This window comes from Mobula birostris, chromosome 6 (genome assembly GCF_030028105.1).
Source record: "Mobula birostris isolate sMobBir1 chromosome 6, sMobBir1.hap1, whole genome shotgun sequence".
Classification (NCBI taxonomy): Eukaryota; Metazoa; Chordata; class Chondrichthyes; order Myliobatiformes; family Myliobatidae; genus Mobula; species Mobula birostris.
In genome coordinates, this window is record NC_092375.1 from 136,435,631 (window position 1) to 136,448,244 (window position 12,614).

General features: G+C 42.1%; 1 protein-coding gene across 8 annotated transcripts in view; it reads left to right on the plus strand.

Annotated features, from left to right (window-relative positions):
• ube2f (ubiquitin-conjugating enzyme E2F (putative)) overlaps window positions 1–12,614 on the plus strand; it is a 207,775-nt gene that overhangs the window by 58,996 nt on the left and 136,165 nt on the right. The window lies entirely within an intron of this gene.

Here is a 12,614-nt window from a genome sequence, read left to right on the forward strand (position 1 = left end):
ATGCTATGTCTTCTGGTCTTTTTCAGTAGTATGATCTGGGTTCAATTCCTAGTCGGTACTGACCTAACTGAGGAATGGAATGCAGCACAGAGCACGGGGCTGTTGTGCTTTTTAGATATCGGGGCTTTTAGCTAGCAAAGTTTCCAAAGTGTAACTGAAAATGAACAGATCCTGGCACTCGCTATGTGCCCCATGTGCTGGTTTGTTACCTGGCATTGAGAGGAGGTGAAATATCTTCATATAATGGAATTATGCATCTGTAACACCCAAGCTTCAGATTGTTTTTTTTTGGGACAAATAATTCAGGGGATGTGAAGAGAAACTGCAAATACAGTGCTGATGTAACACTTCAACATTGATCTTACTAAATTACAAGGTTTGAGGGGCTGCATGACTTGGCGCAAACTCCTATTTCTTACATTATCCAAGCTCTCCTGAATAATGTAGTGATTTTAATCATCACTTGTGCCAAACTTTGCATTCCAAAAACATAAAGTCCCTTTAAATTTTTGGTCTTTGTGCATTGTGCTTATTCTGCCTTCCCAGCCTTGGGTTTCATTTCATGGAGAAATAATTTTTCTATCTACTTTGTACAAATTACTGAGAGAACCCAACCTTGTTTCTCCAACCTTGTAACGTGGATCCCTCGTCATTGTGTGTTCTCATCTGAAATTTGAAAGAACAAATAGATTGATGAGTGATAAATTGCAATGTGGCCCAGCAGATGAGCCAATAAGTAGCTTTACAGATTGTTGTCCTTGATTTTGATAGATTTCCACCCCTCACACAGAATGTTCTTTTGTGCAAGTCGGTGTTGTATCTTTTGCTCAAAGTAGATTTGAAAAATATGTTCTTTTTAGGGCTATGGCAGCTGCTTTTTGGTGTGTTGAATATGTGAATGATTTTTCGGGTACTCTGTGTGAAGATGCATAGCTGGTGCTCATGTCATGCTGCATAAAGGCATTCATGTCATACTTTGTATTCCAATCCTACAGTGCAAAACAACATCCAATCTGTGTTTAAGTTATGTTGTAGTAAGGAGTCCAGCCTGTGTTTTGAAAGGTGTTCAGACCATGTTTGGGTCATGGTGTGTAAATATTATATTGTGTTCAGGAAGTGCTATGTAATAGGATCTAGCCTGTGTCGATGACATATGCTATAATGACTAGTCTATATTTAATTGGATACTGGCAGTCTGGAGCAGAAAACCTTAGAAATACTCAGCAGGTGCGACAGAACCTGGAGAGAGAGATGTTTTGGCTTGATAACTTTTCATTAGAGTCAGGAGAGGTGAGTGATAAATGGATTTTAAGATGAAGAAAAGGACTGAATTTGATAGGTCATTTATATCGATTCCATATCCCACTCTTCTGTATTCAATCTGAGAACTGGAATAGTCCTTCCACCGCCCCCCCCCCCCCACACCCACCTATCAACTTACACATCGAGCAAATTAAACCCCAACATTTTCAATCCATTCAACGTGATGATATCATCAGACACAACATGCGTCAGGGAAGGCTGGTACCTCTTCCTATCGGTACCAGTGCCCTTCCCCAAACTATCTTACAATACAACTCTATTGCCCACTTATCTCTTCCTCTCTCTGCCCAGAGTCCCATACACATTTTCTGGATAAAGTACGAATTTAGTTATTTCACTTTGATTTCATTGACTATATTTGCTACTCCTAGTTTAATTGCTTCTCCATTATAGAGATCAAATACTTTGCAAAAAAAACTTGTGTTCAATGTGTAAGCATGATGCCATGTTTTCAGATGCTTGCCATTTCAACTTTCCATCTAATCCCTCCCTCTCCTATAGCTCTTACACAACTCTAGCAAATCTCAACAGAAGCTTGAAGAACAGCACCTTATATTCTGATTACGCATATTACAATCATCTTGGCTCAACAGAGTTCAGATGATTAGAATTTCCAACATTTAAATGAGAAATTCCACCAAGCTAAATGAGAATTTTCATTCACAAACAAGAGAAAATCTACAGATGCTGGAAATCCAAACAACACACACAAAATGCTGGAGGCCATGGAAGAAAGAAAAGGAGGGAGGATCACCTACACTCTGTCTGCCAGAAAAAGTGGGATCACCCAGTGGCCACCCATTTTAATTCCACTTCCCATTCCAATTCCGATATGTCTATCCTTGGCCTCCTCCACTGTCATGATGAGGCCACACCTAGGTCGGAGGAATAACACCTTGTATTCCGTGTGGGTAGCCTCCAATCCGATGGCATGAACATCAATTTCTCAAACTTCAGATAATGCCAACCTCCCTTCACTATTCCCCACCCCTTTTTTCCTCTCTCACCTTACCTCCTTGCCCACTTATTGCCTCCTTCTGGTGTTCCTTCCCCCGTTTTCTTTTTTCCATGGCCTTCTGTCCTCTTCTATCAAACTTCCCCTTCTCCAGCCATGTATCTGTTTCACCAATCAACTTCTCAGCCCTTTACTTCATCCCTCCCTCTTCAAGTTTCACCTATCACCTTGTGTTTCTCTCTCCCCTCCCCCCACCTTTAAAATCTACTCCTTAGCTTTTTTTTCTCCAGTCCTTCCGAAGGGTCTCGGCCCGAAACGTCGACTGTACTGTTTTCCATTGATGCTGCCTAGCCTGCTGTGTTCCTTCAGCATTTTGTGTGTGTTGTGAGAATTTTTATTCAGTAATTTCCGGTGTTGATTCGGTGTTTTCTTTTTACATTTTCTTGAATTTGATCTTTAGTTTCTTTTCATGTCATATTACCACCTTTTGTCCCTTCTTGTTATTTCATCTCTTGCAATTTACTGCTTTTGTGTTGAATGTGCTGTGTAAATATTTCAATTGTGTGAAGATGATCTGTCACTCTAATATTTGCAAACGAATTCAACAATTCCAGATATAGTGTGAGCTCAGTTAGATTATTTGGAGCAGGAGCACTGGTAATAAATTTTGCGCTGTCTTGATTTGGGTGTAGTTCTTTATGCCATCGGAAGTACCAAGGAAATACACACATCTGTCTTTAACCATCGGCCTTTTTGCAGATTTTGCAGGTGTTTGCTGCTTTTGACTCCTGGGCAGGATATTATCTGAGTACATAGTGATCCTGGAAATGTCCTACTGCAAACTCTCCATGGTTGTCTGAAAGATAGTATGTACAGATGAAATTCAGTGGTGTGTTGATGATGAAAAACTTTATAGATAAATTCTCCAACAGAATCTGTTGTTATACATGACTCTGTACAAAATTAGAAACATCTTGCAGCCTTTCAGACAAAAGTGCAGACATCTAGGAATGTGATTCTTTTACTGGGATGGGTCTCAATTAATAGCTTGAAAACCATATTCAATTAGTTTCTCTTTGCTAAGCCTGTCAATTTCTGCTTCCAATTTTGGCATAAGCCATTGATCTGAACTTTAAGAACTAAGTATCAGAATTAATACAAATATTGGTTTGGGTGCCCTTCAAAATGCGTGGCTCATCTTTGAAACCACTAAAGGGCTCCTGTAACGCTCTAGCCCAGACAACTCCAACAGGCGGACTGAGGGAACCAAATGTCTGGACCGTGCCGACCCATTGGCACTTACGTGAATGCACCTGTCATAACATATAAATAAAGCGCGCACTGCTCTAATTTATTTTAACCTCATCCCACACCGTACACTTGACCTATGCCCCCGCAGAGCGCGCGATCTACTGCGCACTCTCTACCGTCCTCGACTAGACAGCGGCACGTACCAGGTACCTGCCTGTCATCTAAGAAGCGGATCTGTCATCTAAGCGAATCGTTACCAGCAGTAACCAAGAACAACATGGCCTGCGTGAAGAAGCGCAAAGATGACCAGGAAAACCGTCACTTCAAATCTGACTGGACTGATCAGTTTTGTTCTATTTTACCGGACCATGCCAATGCTAAACTGACATGCTTAATATGCATGCAGTCCGTAGCTGTCTGCAAATCAGAAAATCTAAAGCGGCACTTCAACACTATGCATGCTGCTAGTTTTAATGCCAACTACACTGCAAAATCAGATCAACGCAAACAAAAAATTGCAAATATCATAACATCATACAAGCACTCCGTTTCTACTATCTGTAAGTCAACATCTGCACAGGAGAGTGCAACAGCTGCATCATTGCATATGTCATGGAATCTTGTCAAAGCTAAGAAGCCATTCACTGATGCCGAGTTGATTAAAACGTGTGCACTTGGTATGGTTGGTGAAGTTTTAAGTCATGATGAGAAAACCAAGAAAACGATTGTGGAGCTATTAAAGATGGTGCCATTGTCGGCTAACACAGCAACAAGAAGAGTAAAAGTTTTAGCGGAGGAGGAGTGTTTTTCCAATTCTGTTGCCACAACAGAATACAAGCCCAATATCAGAAGGATTGCCTCATCCCGTCGCTGTCACTTCTGTCACTGATCGGTGAGTGAATCAATTTATTTTTGTCTATTTGTCAATCTTATTGTAGTACAATAATATTACAACAATAGTACCGATAATTTCATTTATAGCTTCACTTCATACTTCAAATGCTACGTAGCTTAATTAAAAAGAACAAATAGATTAAATGAGAGAACAGAAACAGTGGAAAAGGCAGTACTACTAAAACACTTTGTGTGGAAGAGAAGTGGTGAAGACTACCATGTTTACAGTGTGTGTGTGTGTGTGTGTGTGTGTGTACACACATGTATTTTAAGTCCCAGATGAGTTCTCAATGTGACAGCTGACAGTTGTGATAGCTAGAGTCATAATTAAGTGGTTGGTTTTGGACTTATTTTGTTTCAAGAGTGCATTGTTTTTTCTTCTGTGACCCACAACACAGGCTTTGAGAATCCCAGGCCTAAATTATTACTACTACTAATAATAATAATAATAATAATAAGAAGAAGAAGAATGGTAATAGCAGCAACAACAACATCAACAACAACATTGAGGATGTAACTAGTAGAGTGTATGAGGAGAACCAGTGGATGTGGTATATTTGGATTTTCAAAAGGCTTTTGACAAAGTCCCACACAGGAGATTAGTGTGCAAACTTAAAGCACACAGTATTGGGGGTATGGTATTGATGTGGATAGAGAATTGGTTGGCAGACAGGAAGCAAAGAGTGGGAATAAACGGGACCTTGTCAGAATGGCAGGCAGTGACTAGTGGGTACCACAAGGCTCAGTGTTGGGACCCCAGTTGTTTACAATATATATTAATGACTTAGACGAGGGAATTAAATGCAGCATCTCCAAGTTTGCGGATGACACGAAGCTGGGTGGCAGTGTTAGCTGTGAGGAGGATGCTAAGAGGATGCAGGGTGACTTGGGTAGGTTAGGTGAGTGGGCAAATTCATGGCAGATGCAATTTAATGTGGATAAATGGGAGGTTATCCACTTTGGTGGCAAGAACAGGAAAACAGATTATTATCTGAATGGTGGCCGATTAGGAAAAGGGGAGGTACAATGAGACCTGGGTGTCATTGTACACCAGTTATTGAAAGTGGGCATGCAGGTACAGCAGGCGGCGAAAAAGGCGAATGGTATGTTGGCATTCATAGCAAGATGATTCGAGTACAGGAGCAGGGAGGTTCTACTGCAGTTGTACAGGGCCTTGGTGAGACCACACCTGGAGTATTGCGTGCAGTTTTGATCCCCTAACCTGAGGAAAGACATTGTTGCCATAGAGGGAGTACCAAGAAGGTTCACCAGATTGATTCCTCGGATGGCAGGACTTTCATGTGAAGAAAAACTGGATTGACTAGGCTTATACTCACTGGAATTTAGAAGATTGAGGGGGGATCTTATTGAAACGTATAAAATTCTAAAGGGATTGGACAGGCTAGATGTAGGAAGATTGTCCCCGATGTTGGGGAAGTCCAGAACGAGGGGGCACAGTTTAAGGATAAAGGGGAAGCCTTTTAGGACCGAGATGAGGAAAAACTTCTTCACACAGAGAGTGATGAATCTGTGGAATTCTCTGCCACAGGAAACAATTGAGGCCAATTCATTGGCTATATTTAAGAGGGAGTTAGATATGGCCCTTGTGGCTAAAGGGATCAGGGGGTATGGAGAAAAGGCAAGTACAGGGTTCTGGGTTGGATGATCAGCCATGATCATAATGGTGGTCCAGGCTCAAAAGGCCAAATGGCCTATTCCTGCACCTATTTTCTATGTTTCTATCTGCCCATAAAACAACTTACAGGCGCAATGAAAAAAAACCCTGGACATTTTGGCCCTTGGCTTGGCATGCTTGACATAATTTGGCCCTTGTGGAAAACTAATTGGAGAATCCTGTTCTAGCCTCACCCATTTTAATGTGAAGAATGTTTCTACAATTCTGGGGAATTTCTATCAGCCAGTCTCTTCCTAACAGGTTTGGTCTGGAGTCTTCAACAACTAATGTTGGGAGACAACTAATGGTAGGAGTTGTGTACAGGCCACCTAACAGTAGTAGTGAGGTCGGAGATGGTATTAAACAGGAAATTAGAAATGTGTGCAATAAAGGAACAGCAGTTATAATGGGTGACTTCAATCTACATGTAGATTGGGTGAACCAAATTGATAAAGGTGCTGAGGAAGAGGATTTCTTGGAATGTATGCGGGTTGGTTTTTTGAACCAACATGTCGAGGAACCAACTAGAGAGCAGGCTATTCTAGACTGGGTTTTGAGCAATGAGGAAGGGTTAATTAACAATCTTGTCGTGAGAGGCCCCTTGGGTAAGAGTGACCATAATATGGTGGAATTCTTCATTAAGATGGAGAGTGACATAGTTAATTCAGAAACAAAGGTTCTGAACTTAAAGAGGGGTAACTTTGAAGGTATGAGACGTGAATTAGCTAAGATAGACTGGCAAATGACACTTAAAGGATTGACGGTGGATATGCAATGGCAAGCATTTAAGGATTGCATGGATGAACTACAACAATTGTTCATCCCAGTTTGGCAAAAGAATAAATCAAGGAAGGTAGTGCACCCGTGGCTGACAAGAGAAATTAGGGATAGTATCAATTCCAAAGAAGAAGCATACAAATTAGCCAGAAAAAGTGGCTCACCTGAGGACTGGGAGAAATTCAGAGTTCAGCAGAGGAGGACAAAGGGCTTAATTAGGAAGGGGAAAAAAGATTATGAGAGAAAACTGGCAGGGAACATAAAAACTGACTGTAAAAGCTTTTATAGATATGTAAAAAGGAAAAGACTGGTAAAGACAAATGTAGGTCCCCTGCAGACAGAAACAGGTGAATTGATTATGGGGAGCAAGGACATGGCAGATCAATTGAATAATTACTTTGGTTCTGTCTTCACTAAGGAGGACATAAATAATCTTCCAGAAATAGTAGGGAACAGAGGGTCCAGCGAGATGGAGGAACTGAGCGAAATACATGTTAGTAGGGAAGTGGTGTTAGGTAAATTGAAAGGATCAAAGGCAGATAAATCCCCAGGGCCAGATGATCTGTATCCCAGAGTGCTTAAGGAAGTAGCCCAAGAAATAGTGGATGCATTAGTGATAATTTTTCAAAACTCGTTAGATTCTGGACTAGTTCCTGAGGATTGGAGGGCGGCTAATGTAACCCCACATTTTAAAAAAGGAGGGAGAGAGAAACCGGGGAATTATAGACCGGTTAGCCTAACGTCGGTGGTGGGGAAACTGCTGGAGTCAGTTATCAAGGATGTGATAACAGCACATTTAGAAAGCGGTGAAATCATCGGACAAAGTCAGCATGGATTTGTGAAAGGAAAATCATGTCTGACGAATCTCATAGAATTTTTTGAGGATGTAAATAGTAGAGTGGATAGAGGAGAACCAGTGGATGTGGTATATTTGGATTTTCAAAAGGCTTTTGACAAGGCCCCACACAGGAGATTAGTGTGCAAACTTAAAGCACACGGTATTGGGGGTAAGGTATTGATGTGGATAGAGAATTGGTTAGCAGACAGGAAGCAAAGAGTGGGAATAAATGGGACCTTTTCAGAATGGCAGGCAGTGACTAGTGGGGTATCGCAAGGCTCAGTGCTGGGACCCCAGTTGTTTACAATATATATTAATGACTTGGATGAGGGAATTAAATGCAGCATCTCCAAGTTTGCAGATAACACGAAGCTGGGAGGCAGTGTTAGCTGTGAGGAGGATGCTAAGAGGATGCAGGGTGACTTGGATAGGTTGGGTGAGTGGGCAAATTCATGGCAGATGCAATTTAATGTGGATAAATGTGAAGTTATCCACTTTGGTGGCAAAAATAGGAAAACAGATTATTATCTGAATGGTGGCCGATTAGGAAAAAGGGAGGTGCAACGAGACCTGGGTGTCATTATACACCAGTCATTGAAAGTGGGCATGCAGGTACAGCAGGCGGTGAAAAAGGCGAATGGTATGTTGGCATTTATAGTGAGAGGATTCGAGTACAGGAGCAGGGAGGTACTACTGCAGTTGTACAAGGCCTTGGTGAGACCACACCTGGAGTATTGTGTGCAGTTTTGGTCCCCTAATCTGAGGAAAGACATCCTTGCCATAGAGGGAGTACAAAGAAGGTTCACCAGATTGATTCCTGGGATGGCAGGACTTTCATATGAAGAAAGACTAGATGAATTGGGCTTGTACTCATTGGAATTTAGAAGATTGAGGGGGGATCTGATTGAAACGTATAAAATCCTAAAGGGATTGGACAGGCTAGATGCAGGAAGATTGTTCCCGATGTTGGGGAAGTCCAGAACGAGGGGTCACAGTTTGAGGATAAAGGGGAAGCCTTTTAGGACTGAGATTAGGCAAAACTTCTTCACACAGAGAGTGGTGAATCTGTGGAATTCTCTGCCACAGGAAACAGTTGAGGCCAGTACATTGGCTATATTTAAGAGGGAGTTAGATATGGCCCTTGTGGCTACGGGGATCAGAGGGTATGGAGGGAAGGCTGGTGCAGGGTTCTGAGTTGGATGATCAGCCATGATCATAATAAATGGCGGTGCAGGCTCGAAGGGCCGAATGGCCTACTCCTGCACCTATTTTCTATGTTTCTATGTTTACAATCTCTTTTTGGTACTACACTGTCATTTAACTACATTGACAGCATTAGTGCTTTTACCTATATAGGTTTTCAGATTTGTCTCTCCACCTAGTCCGGTTCATCAGTGTAATGTTGAGATCAAGTTTCTATCTGCCATCCACCTCAAAAGTCAATGAATAAAAGGCTTAAAGGACAAAGCTCAAAGGCTTAACATAGGTTTTGCCTTTGTTAAGCTTTTCCTTTCTTGTTGAAGGTGGTGAATACTTCCCACTAATCTAATTAGAATGGTGGAAACCAGAAATATTCTACATAACTCTACACAACTTTTGTTGACCTCATGAAAGCCTTCGACACTGTCTGCCGACAAGGCCTGTGAAGGAACATGTCAAAGTTCGGCTGCCCCGCCAAATTCATTCAGATGGTACGCCAGTTCCATGATGGTATAATGGCCAGAGTGCTGGACGGCAGAGAATCCTCTAAGGCGTTCCCAGTCACCAGTGGTGTCAAACAGGGCTGTGTGCTCGCACCCACACTGTTCAGCATGATGTTTTCTGCCATGCTGAATGATGTCTTCCAGGACAGTGATGCTGGAATCAGCCTCAAATACAGAGTGGATGGGAAGCTCTTCAACCTGAGGAGACTTCAAGCTATTACCAAAGTGAAGGAGACTGTTCTGAGAGACTTCCTCTTTGCCGATGACTGCGCCCTGTATGCTGGCTGGGAGCCAGAGATGCAAGTCAATATGGACAAATTCTCCACGGCTTGTGACAACTTTGGACTCACCATCAACATCAAAAAGACTGAAGTCATGCACCAGCCTGCCCCTTATGCACCGTACACAGAACCCAAAATCACAATCAAAGGACAGAAACTACAGGCAGTTGACCAGTTTACTTACCTTGGCAGCACCCTCTCCCGAGCAGTGACTATTGACAGAAGTTAACTGCAAAATAGCAAAGGCAAGTTCTGCCTTCGGTAGAATGTGCTCCACTGTATGGGAATGCCAAGGAATCAGTCCAGCAACAAAACTGAAGGTCTACAGAGCCACGGTACTCACTACCCTCCTGTATGCCTGTGAAACGTGGACTGTGTATCGAAGGCATGCAAGACAGCTCAACCATTTCCATATGACTTGTCTTCGCAGAATATTAGGCATCAGATGGCAAGACAAAGTACCAGACACTGAAGTTCTCTCTAGAGCAAGTCTACCATCAGTCCACACACTGCTGATGAGAGCGCAGACCCAGTGGGCAGGTCATGTCATCGGCATGCCGGACGAGCGCATACCCAAGCAGCTGCTTTTTGGGGAACTCTCTGCTGGAAGACGCTCGCATGAAGGGCAGAAGAAACGTTACAAAGACACACTAAAGGTCTCCCTGAAGTGGCTTGGCATAGACACGACCACCTGGGAAACGCTGGCACAAAACAGCCCTACCTGGCGCGGTCTTATCCACAAGGGCTGTCAAGCTTACGAAGCAAGGCACATTGCTGAAGCACAACATAAGCACGAGTTGCAAAAGTCCAGAGCCGCCAGCTCAACAACTGCAGTGCCTGCACATGTCTGCCCAACATGTGCCAGGATATTTCGTGCCCGAATTGGCCTGACCAGTCATCTTCGGACACACCGCATCCAGTCTCAAAGTGACTAATGGTGTCGAGGTCTTCATCGGTGACGACGATGGGCGAACCTACAACCTGAATACTTCCCACTAATCTGATAAGAATGGTGGAAACCAGAAATATTAAGCTTGTTCCCATAAGCTCTGCTATTACGGTCTTTAAACAATATACTGGAGTCCTTGCTCTGTATAAGTGATGGAGACCAGAAAGTTGTGTTGTATAGTGGGAAATTTTCACCCATAATAATATATGTGCTTAGAAAACACTGAAGTTACCTAAAGGAGTAATAAAAAGTGTGTGATAGGCACCAAGTTTTTAAATGATTTTCTATTTGCTGATATTGGACCTTAGTAAGTAATCTTATCTTAAAGACTAGATAGTTGGTGCTTTATAAGCTTGATTGGGCAGAGTATAATGTTGGTGTATTATATACAGAAAGAGAGTGAAGCGAGGGGTGCAAGTTCATCAACTTCTGTCTCATCACTCACATCTTCAACTTTCATCACTTGAAGGCTTGAGGAGCCTGGTTGTGGTTTGTCAGTGGTTGCATCATTATTTTTTCTCCAGAAAATTATGTCTAGAGTTTTATGTTTTGCTTGCTGCTTATCTCTCAATAATTCTTGGTAGCAACTTGTAGAATCTTTACTGCTCCTGGCAATCTTTACTGAGCAGTCTCACAGATTGTCACATTTTTGCTTGACGTTGATTGCTTTCTGGCTGTGATCAAACGTTCCCTGTAAAATCTTGAAGATTAAACTGTTGTCCCAATGTGATTGCACAAAAATGTACACCTCAGTTTGTTGGTGCAGTATGGGCAAAGCAATGCGGGGTGGCATATAACAGGTTCCCTCTATATGAGGCATTTTTCTTAACCAAACCAGATGGCATATGTTCCCCTTTTTGAAGTGAGGTTTAGTTGGCTTCAAGGTACCACATGTGTTGTTAGATGATTCAGTTGGACCTGCTTGCAAGTCTTGCATGTTTTTACTTGCCAGTTCCACGAGTGTGATTTTCAGTGGAATCTGGAAGGTTAGATTTACCCGTGATAACGACTACCTCTGGATCCAGTCTCCATTGATTCTGAATGCTAATTTGTGCTGGAGCATCTGTGAGAGTGTGTTGCCACATAATCGTAGTCTTTTTATAACTTATGCAATTTGGGTATTTACCAGCCACTGTTTCAGTTAGTTTCCTTAACTATGGATCAAACTAATATTTACATGATCTCACTTAGCTGTACATTAACATAATTCTTTAACAATTATGCCAATCTCTTAATTATTTTGTGACCAGCTTCTCATTATAGAGTGGGGCTCCTACAATTGTGATGGACCTCTGCTTTCTTTTGTCCAATGTCAGTTACAGAAATGAAATGCATTTGCATTTGGTAATATTCATCTCATTTTTGGGTTTGAATGTCAAATGCTGTAATAGAGCCTATTGTTGAGACCATTTGCCTTCCTTTGATTTTTAACACAGACCAGCAAATGTTACACTTTTCTTCTCTCCTCACCCACCATCCCCATTTTTTGTTCTGATCATCTTTCACTATCTTAACAACAAGAATGTCGGAAGCTGAGCTTTGTCCTTTGAAATTTGATGAGAATAACCAAAGTGGTATCTGCTAAAATATAATTCATTAACCCAAAGTAAGCCACCAGAAGCACAATAACTCCAGTTGGCTTTGAGGAGAATAACCTAATTTAATCCATATGCATGACAACAGAGGGAGTGCAGCTAAGGTTCTTTGTACTGAGTCACGGAATGGCAGGTCTGTTTTATAATGAGAGATTGAACAGGCTTGGCCTCTCTCCTTTGGGGTTTAGAAGAATGACAGGTGACCTTAAATATACAAATTTCTTGGTATGCTTGGTACTGTACAATATCAAATGAGTGTCATTTCACTGCCTAAGGAGTCTTGAACTCGGATATATGGTCTGCTAGTAAGAAGTAGGTGAGTACAGTCGACATTTCGGGCTGAGACCCTTCAGCAGGACTGGAGAAAAAGAGA